The following is a 10013-nucleotide window of genomic DNA, read 5'->3' on the forward strand; positions in this document are numbered from 1 at the left end:
ATTCAATTTCTATTATTTTTGGTAAATTTTTAGATTCACGTCACTGCAACTATCCAGAACAGTTTTATTGTCAATTTTGATCTTTCACAGTTCAATTGTATTCATCACTTTCCCATAACAATCTTCCCAATTTCCAATCACATATCGAGCATATTGCTCATAAGTTACACACGTATATACTTACACTTATCATCACAAAGTCATACACAATTTCATTTAATCAATTTCCCAGTTGAATGCTTCGGAATAATAATAGATACGCTATGGTATCGCACATAGCCCACCTTTAAAATCGAAGCTCTCTTGTACACATAGTGGCCTTCACTTAGCACCACTCATGTGACCTAGCTCGATTGTACACATAATTTTGGCTCTCTTGTACAAATGGTGAACACTTAGTACCACCCATGTGACCTAGCCAGTTTATCTCGTAGCTCTCTTGTCTACATGGTGTCCTTCACATGGAACCATGCATGCGACCTAGCTACATATATCCCGTAGCTCTCTTGTCTACATGGTATACACATAGTATCACCCATGCGACCTAGCTACATCATAATGTCTCGTAGCTCTCTTGTACACATGATGTGCACTTAGCACCATACATGTGACCTAGCTACATACCATCTGTATCATCCAATCTTTCCGAAGGTTCAACAGGGATTTCTCTCTCTTTCTAAAACTTGATTCTATACTTCCAATAGTCAATTATGATTCCAAAATCAACTACAATACATAAAATATGCTGAAATACAAAAGCATAATAAAGATAATGTATTATTTACATAAAAACTTACATACTTTCTCATTTCCATGTCAAATTAATATTGAACATTTAAATCATCATAATTATACTTACTCTCAACACCTCGGCAATCATAGTAAATATATCAATTTTACATTGAAACATGCATAAATTAATGCTTATTATACATATAAACTTACCTCAATACTAAAACGGCCATTTTACCAACTTTCCCGATTTTCGATTTTTTTCCCATTCTAGATTCAAATCTCATTTTCTGGGATCTAAAACATCATATTTTACTTATTTAATAATGTACTATTCAAAACAGCCCTTAACTCAAACTTTAGAAAAATTACAATTTTGCCCCTAAACTTTTGCATATTTACACTTTTGCCCCTAGGCTCGGGAATTAACCTTCATCCCTTATTCTTATGTTTTATGACATGCTGATCATTTTTACCTTCTATGGCAACATCAAATTCTCACTCTAACACATAGTTATGAACAATAACAACTTTTACCGATTAAGCTATTTTACTCTTTTTTGCTTAAAACTGCTTAGCAAAAGTTGTTTAACATAATTTCAGCCTTCATATTCTACCATAAAACATCATAATAAACACATTTCACATATGGTTATTTTTCCAAATATGAACCCTAACTTAAATTATTGCTAGAATAAGCTTAATCAAGTTACCGGGATTCCAAAATCGTAAAGAACTTGAAAAACGGGGCTAGAACGGACTTACTATTGAGCTTGGAAAGCTTGAAAACCCTAGCCATGGCTTCCCCCATGCTAATTTCGGACTCCATGAAAAAGATGAGTCAATTTTGGCTTTATTTTCCCTTTTTATTTCTTTTAATTACCAAATGACTAAAATGCCCTTAAGGCCTTTCTTTAAAATTTTGTCCTATTCATGCTCATTTTTGTCCAAACAAAATATAATGGTCTAATTCCATTTAAGGACCTCCTCTTTAAACCCGCATTTCAATCAAGTACTTATGAATTAGAACACATATTTTGCAACTTTTGCAATTTAGTCCTAAAAGTCGAATTAAGGACTTTATCAGTAAAATTACTTAACGATATTTTTACACAATATTTTAATCAATAAATAAACCTTAAAAATTAATCGGAATAAATTTTTTGACTTCAAATTTGTGGTTCTAAAACCATCGTTCCATTTAGGCCCTAAATCGGGCTGTTACAGCAACTTCTGCAAATAAGCCCTAATAGGCAAATTAAACATGCAATCTATAAAATTTCTTATCAATACTCTAACACATGCATCTAATCACTCGGTAAATCATAAAAATTAATCGAAATAAACTTTTCTATCTCAGATTTGTGGTTTCGCAACCACTATTCCACTTAGGCCCTATTTCGAGATGTTACATAAAGGGGCCAAATGAATAAGTGTGGATCTGTTAGTATTTAGTAAAGGGGTTGTGAACCTAGTTTTTGGTAACTACTCAAGCAGACATAAAACTTAAATAATTAATTAATCGCGACCGTGGACAAGTCATAAGGTTAAGGTGTGGCAATGGGTATATGCATGTCTAGGATTGGATCTAGGGAGAGCTTGGTACTTAAGCGGTCTTAATGACTCACCTCCTCTTCTCTGGAATCCTACCTAATGCATAGTATCTGTTCAATTTAGCCAACGAGGACTTGTTAACAGGCCAAGGTAAGTAATAAACCCATAATAAAGAGAAATTATTGAAATACACTAGATTTGTAAAATTATCGAAATACCCCCGATTTGTAAATTTACTGAAATACACTCAATTGTGAAATTATTGAAGTACCCTCAATTTTTAAAATTACCAAAATACCCCCGATTTGTAAAATTACCGAAATACTCCCGATTTGTGAAATTACCGAAACACTCTCGATTTGTAAAATTATTGAAACACGCTCGATTTGTGAAATTACCAAAACACCCTCGATTTGTAAAATTACCGAAACACCCTCGATTTGTAAAATTACCGAAATACCCTCAATTTGTAAAATTATCGAAACACCATCGATTTTTAAAATTATCAAAATACCCTTGTAGTGTAAAATTACCGAAATACCCTTGTAGTGTAAAATGACTGACATACCTATGTAGGGTAAAATGACAGTTTTGCCCTTGAGGGTAAATGACCGACTTAGACTTCGAATTTGACTGATTTAATTATGAATGTATGACTGCATTTTAATGGACTTGATTGTGGTTGTATGACTGATATGCTCTTAATATATGTTTAAAAGACTGTTACCGAGTATGGCCATTCTGCATACACGTGTGATGATTGAGCATGACATACATGACATATTACATGGGTTGGGAATTATGGAACGGAGGAAGTATATGAGGATTGCATGGTTGCTTGACGACCGTGGATCCACTGATGGCTATTAAGCCTAATATTTGATTAGCAGCTTGCTGCAATGAAGGTAGTACCCCAATCGGGCTACCATTGATATGTATCGGATGGGTGGGTCGATATTTATATCCCCACATAATGTGTACCGAGGACGGAGTTGGTGTGTAGCGGTTGGATTATTAGGGTGGGTAGCACAGCATTGCATGTATGATATTATTGTGATATTATTGCGATATGGGCTTCGGCCCAACTGAGGCTAAGATGGGCTAGGCCCAATTGATTCTGTTATGGGATGTGACCCAAATGATATTGTAATGGGCTTTGGCCCACGTATGCTCTAAATTGATTCTGAATTCTATCTGTTTATTGATTGTTACTTTAGTAAGGGGATTACATATTGATTTTTCATAAAATCACCCCGTTTATTAACTGTACAGGTAATCTCCAGCGTTAGGTGGATCGGTGTCGCAAAGGGACTCGGAGATGACCACACAACTGCATATGTTTTTTTATTTCATTTATTTAGTTAAGCTCTTTGGTTTTGATTTGGTTTGCATTAAGGCCTCTTAATTTTCTTAACTTTTTATTTGGGAAATTTATTTAGTATGCTTAATATCTGTTAGAAGTACGACACGATTTTCCAAAACAACAACTGGTTTTCAAAAAGATCACATTTTTGTAACTGTTTAAAAGTAAGCTTCTGCAACAAGGTTTTAAGGGAATTAAGGTTTCACAAGTTTTAAAATGGCTAGACGTTTTGAGTAGTAAGAAGGGTTTTTAATGAGAACATGGTTTTCGAAACACTTCAATGTGACACGCCAGATTCGGGCCTAACTTTTAGGCCGGGTTTGGGGTGTTACATTTAGTGGTATCAGAGTCAAGTTGCAAAACTCGGTTGTGGAATAGGTTTTAAAATTGGATTTTCGAAAGAATTATTTCAAAAAGGTTTGAAAAGATTTGAAGTATTTGAAATGTTTTTCTGAATATTTTCCTGAAAGTATGGTTACCGAGTCTCTGGCGCCGAATCCGTAAGTTTTCTGTTAGACTGTCCTTAATGTTAGATTTTGTATGTATTCAGTGTATGTTCTGGAAATTAGATTTTTTTTTAGTTAGCAACAATACTGTGATGGATTTTGAAGGCAAGAAAGGTCACGAGGAGTTGTCCGTCTCAATGGAACATGAGATGGTTCAGGAAACTATAGTCAAGGTAAGTTCGTTAACTTCGGGTAACAATAACCCGAAGCTTGGTTCGGAGGCACTGATCTGGTTGGTAAGGGAAATGCTGGAAGAAGTGTTTGAGGCAAGAGTTAAGGCATATGGTGAAACACTTCAGGCTAGGCACTTGGAGTGCAGCAGAACGAGGGATCACAGCTCCTTTTAAGTTAGGTGTGCTTTGTTTGGATGTGATGTTTGAATATAGAAATTGTAGGCATGTGTGGTAAATATCTGTTTGCTTCTGTGGTTAGAAGTTTGGTTAGGTGTGAGAGGTTTTGAGATTAAGTTAAAAGTGTATTTGTGTAGTTTGGAACTAGAGTGCGTAGCGGAAGCATAGTGGTGTAGATTAAGCTAAGCACTTGTTTAGATAGTTGGAAATTTCGAGGACAAAATTTCTTTAAAGGGGGTAGAATTGTAACGCCCTGAATTTGGGCCTAGAAGTATTGGGCCTTCAGTATGGGTCCGTAAAGAGGTTGTATATAAGCATTTAATTGTACAAGGAAATGACACAATTAAATGTCTTCTTTAGTGGTTAATGGCCTTGAGAAGTGTTGGTGAAATCTTGGGTTCAAACCTAGGCTTTAGCAAAAATTTTGGTAATAAGTGCATAAAACCCTGGGTGCTTGGATAAAGGCCTTTTAAATTATTGTGGTAAATAAATGACACAAGAAAGCATGTGGTCTAGTGGTTGTGGTGTCATTAAGGTTGCAAGGGAGCCTGGGTTCAAGTCTTGGCTCTTGCAATTTATTTTGGTTTTTCTTTTAAAGGAACCTGGACTTTGGCCTATAGACCTTATATTTAATTGAGGATAAAATATGATACAGAAAGAGCCTATGGTGGAGTGGCAAGGTGGTGTGTTGTGTAACTATGAGGTCTAAGGTTCAAGTCTTGGGATACGCAAAAGAGTAGTTATTTTGCTGTTTGAGCTGTGTAGGAGGTGGAGTTGGATTGGAACTCTGTGGTTGAGGTGGTCATAAGAAAATAAGGAATTTTCCTAATGGTTGAAAGTAATCCCATATCAGGAAGCTAACATGGGAATTGGTGAGAAGCTGGCTTTAAATAGAGTGAACCAAATGAGTTGGTGAAAAAGAACAAGGTGATTAAGACCCAATGCAGGATGTGCCAAGGTTGGTGATCGTGGACTTCGGCGCGTTCTCATAAACAGGTGTGTATTCAGGCCCTTCTTTGTTAGAAATAGGCAAAAGCTGAAAGCCGCCGCGAGCGTTCTCGTGTTCTGAGGTTGTTTTGGGCCTCGATGGGCCTGTGGGCCTGCTTGTGTAAATCTAACTGTTAGGTGGGAAGTAGTTGAGCCTGATGGGCCATATGAATGTAATTGGGCCTAATGGGCCATGTGAATGAGATTGGGCCTAAAGGGGCCAAATGAATAAGTGTGGATCTGTTAGTGTTTAGTAAAGGGGTTGTGGACCTAGTTTTTGGTAACTACTCAAGCAGACATAAAACTTAAATAATTAATTAATTGCGACCGTGGATGAGTCATAAGGTTAAGGTGTGGCAATGGGTATATGCATGTCTAGGATTAGATCTAGAGAGAGCTTGGTACTTAAGCGGTCTTAATGACTCACCTCCTCTTCTCTGGAATCCTACCTAATGCATAGTATTTGTTCAATTTAGCCAACGAGGACTTGTTAACGGGCCAAGGTAAGTAATAAACCCATAATAAAAAGAAATTATTGAAATACCCTCGATTTGTAAAATTACCGAAATACCCTCGATTTGTATAATTATCGAAATACACTCGATTGTGAAATTACTAAAATACCCTCAATTTGTAAAATTACCAAAATACCCCTGATTTGTAAAATTATCGAAATACCCCCGATTTGTGAAATTACCGAAACACTCTCGATTTGTAAAATTACTGAAACACCTTCGATATTGTAAAATTATCGAAACACCCTCGATTTGTAAAATTACCGAAGCACCCTCAATTTGTAAAATTATCGAAATACCCTCGATTTGTAAAATTACTGAAACACCATCGATTTGTAAAGTTATCGAAATCCCCTTGTAGTATAAAATTACCGAAATAGCCTTGTAGTGTAAAATGACTGACATACCCTTGTAGGGTAAAATGACAGTTTTGCCCTTGAGGGTAAATGACCGACTTAGACTTCGAATTTGACTGATTTAATTATGAATGTATGACTGCGTTTTAATGGACTTGACTGTGGTTGTATGACTGATATGCTCTTAATATATGTTTAAAAGACTGTTACTGAGTATGGCCATTATGCATACACGTATGATGATTGAGCATGACATACACGACATATTGCATGGGTTGGGAATTTTGGAACAGAGGAAGTATATGAGGATCGCATGGTTGCTTGATGACCGTGGATCCACCGATGGCTATTAAGCCTAATATTTGATTAGCAGCTTGTTGCAATGAAGGTAGTATCTCAATCGGGCTACTATTGATGTGTATTGGATAGGTGGGTCGATATTTATATCCCCACATAATGTGTACCGAGGGACGGAGTTGGTGTGTAGTGGTTAGATTCTTGGGGTGGGTAGCACAGCATTGCATGTATGATATTATTGTGATATTATTGCTATGTGGGCTTCGGACCAGCTGAGGCTAAGATGGACTAGGCCCAATTGATTCTGTTATGGGCTGTGACCCAAATGATATTGTAACGGGCTTTGGCCCACGTATGCTGTGAACTGATTCTGAATTCTGTCTATTTACTGACTGTTACTCTAGTAAGGGGATTACACACTGAGTTTTCGTAAACTCACCCCATTTATTAACTGTGCAGGTAATCCCCAGCGTTTGGTGGACCAGTGTAGCAGAGGGACTCGGAGACGACCATACAACTGCACATGTTTTTCTATTTCGTTTATTTAGTTAAGCACTTTGGTTTTTAATTTGGGTTGTATTAAGGCCTCTTAATTTTCTTAACTTTTTATTTGGGAAATTTATTTAGTATGCTTAATATCTGTTAGAAGTAGGGCACGGTTTTTCAAAACAACAACTGGTTTTCAAAATATCATGTTTCCGCAACTGTTTAAAAGTAAGCTTCCGCAGCAAGTAAGGTTTTAAGGGAACTAAGGTTTCACAAGTTTTAAAATGGCCAGAGGTTTTGAGTAGTAAGAAGGGTTTTCAATGAGAACATGGTTTTCGAAAAACACTTCAATGTGACATGCTAGATTTGGGCCTAACTTCTAGGCCGGGTTTGGGGTGTTACAAGTTGATTGTATGTTGTGTTCATAGATGAATTTTTAATTCTGAAAAGGTTAAATATATTGCATCTAGAATCGTTTGATACAAGTGAATATTCGATAGAATATTCGTAGCACTCTAGACATAGATGTTGTGAGTTGTGCAGAGAAGAACGTTCATTGCAATTATTAATCCAAAGTTCTGTAGACATATAGTAACTTAGATTTTTAGCTTTAAACCTAGCTATCGAAAGAGGTAGGTTACAGTAGTGACTCTTTTAGCAATCGATTAGACAATATTTTGCCATGACATTATTTTGATATAAGCATTTCACCTGAATAATTCCAGCCATATTCATTCAACAACAGAATTACTCTTACTTTTCTATGTAATATGCCATGACATTTTATTTGCTATATCAATTCTTTGTTTTTAGAATTAAATTACATTAATTCATTATACCTATATCTTATTCAATTTAAGAGTATTTCCTACTATTCAGTATAGTTAATAGCATTATAATAACTTAATCAATCTCTTACCAATTTCGGATCCCTTTGGAGACAATACTTACTTATCACTTTATTACTTGAATGATGTGTGCACTTGCATAATTGCATTAGTTATTTACACGTAACAAGTTTTTGGCACCGTTGTTAGGGATAGACAACATTGATGAAAAGTTGATTTGTTATTATTCTTGTTATTTTTTTGTTAGAATTGTTAATTAGTATTTTATTTGATTTTTAAGGTTTTGTACTAGTGCATGAGAAGAAGTATTCAAGAGGATACAAAATACTATTTTGATCCTGAGATTGAAAGGACATTAAGGCGAAGAAGAAAAGCATTAAGTGAAATGGAGAGGATTATAAATGATCCAACAAGAATGAAAGGAATGCTGATATTCCTCGAATCTTAGATGACAGAGATAGACCCATCAGAGAACATATAGTGCCTACTTTGGGTGATCTAAGTCTAGGAATTGTTAGGCCAAATATGCAAGCTCAACACTTTAAATTGAAACCAATAATATTTCATATGTTACAGACGATAGGGTAGTTTAGTAGTTTACCAACTAAAGATCCCAGATTGCGCTTAAAACTTTTTCTTGAAGTCTATGACTCATTCAGGCAGCAGGGTGTTCCTGAAGATGCCCTTAGGTTAACATTATATCCTTATTCATTGCAAGATCATGCCAGATCATGGCTGAATGCATTACCATTAGGTACGGTGGTGTCTTGGAATGAACTATGTCAGATTTTTTTCTTAGGTACAATCCTCCCAACATGAATGTCAAGCTGAGGTATGACATTACATTGTTCAGGAAATTTGAAGATGAGACATAATACGAAGCATGGGAGCGTTTCAAGGAATTAATTAGAAATGTCTGATACATGGTTTTCAGTATTAGACACAAATGGAAATTTTCTACAATGGATTAAATGCTCATACACGAATGGTGGTGGATACATTTGCTAATGGGATGTTTCTTGACAAATCTTACAATGAAGCATATGGAATTTTGGAAAGAATAGCAAACAATGATTATCAGTAGCCTACTACAACGAATAGTTGGTACTAGTAGTATAGCAAACATCTGAGGAACGCCAACACTCAAACATCTTTTCTTATCTATTGGGCACACATTAGGGACAATGTGCCAAATAAAGTGTCAGGTAATATAGAAATTTTCATAATTTTTCAAAAAATTTTAAATTCTTATGTTTTTATTAGTTGTTTTCGTTAATTTTTGTTTCGTGTGTTTGTTTGTGAGCGAGCTTGTAGCATACAAGCGGTTGGTTAGGAGCCTGTAAATAGGATTCTGTGTTTGAATTGTAAATATAAGTTGATGGCAATCGACTTTACGTTGTTTAATATTACACTAATTAGTTTATTCTGTTACACTATGAATAAGTGATAGTGTGTTAGGTATACCAAATGAAAAATAGGTACATAAAAAGCATATGTGTTTGTTTGAATAATAAGTGTTAGAGTGTTAATATTTAGTTAATCGTAATCCATGAATTGATAAAATTAGGGATGACCTAAGGCATTGTTTGGCAGACAAATTTTGATCCAAAAAGCCGACCTTGATTTAAAATCCCTAATACCTTAATTTTTTAGCCTAAATCTTTATTTCTTGATGAACCGCAATGGAAGCCCTAAGCTTTAAATATAATCTCTTGATCCAATTTTCTTAGTCCTTACACGAACTTAGACGTCAAGCCATTGATATTGAGGGTTGGGTAAAGATGAAACGGTGGTTTTCAAAATAAAAGGAAAATAAGAGTGAACCCAAGGGATAGTATAGTACGGTGAGTAAAAATGTCTTGCAAACTTGTGTATAAATATAAAAATAGAAAAAATTTTATTAAAAGAAAAAGTTTAAAAAGGCTAAAATAGCCAAGCGACAAATTCTCGAGAAAATAGAAAAGCAAAGTGAGTGAAAAAGAAAGAAAAGAAAAATTCATCATTGTTTTGCACAAATAG

General features: G+C 35.4%; 1 non-coding gene across 1 annotated transcript; it reads right to left on the bottom strand.

Annotated features, from left to right (window-relative positions):
- Window positions 1-8818: 8818 nt before the first annotated feature.
- Window positions 8819-8924, bottom strand: LOC128296104 (small nucleolar RNA R71). The gene has a single exon (XR_008286652.1). It is a non-coding gene; the product is annotated as a small nucleolar RNA R71 (small nucleolar RNA).
- Window positions 8925-10013: the final 1089 nt, after the last annotated feature.

Source organism: Gossypium arboreum, chromosome 7 (assembly GCF_025698485.1).
Source record: "Gossypium arboreum isolate Shixiya-1 chromosome 7, ASM2569848v2, whole genome shotgun sequence".
Taxonomy (NCBI): Eukaryota; Viridiplantae; Streptophyta; class Magnoliopsida; order Malvales; family Malvaceae; genus Gossypium; species Gossypium arboreum.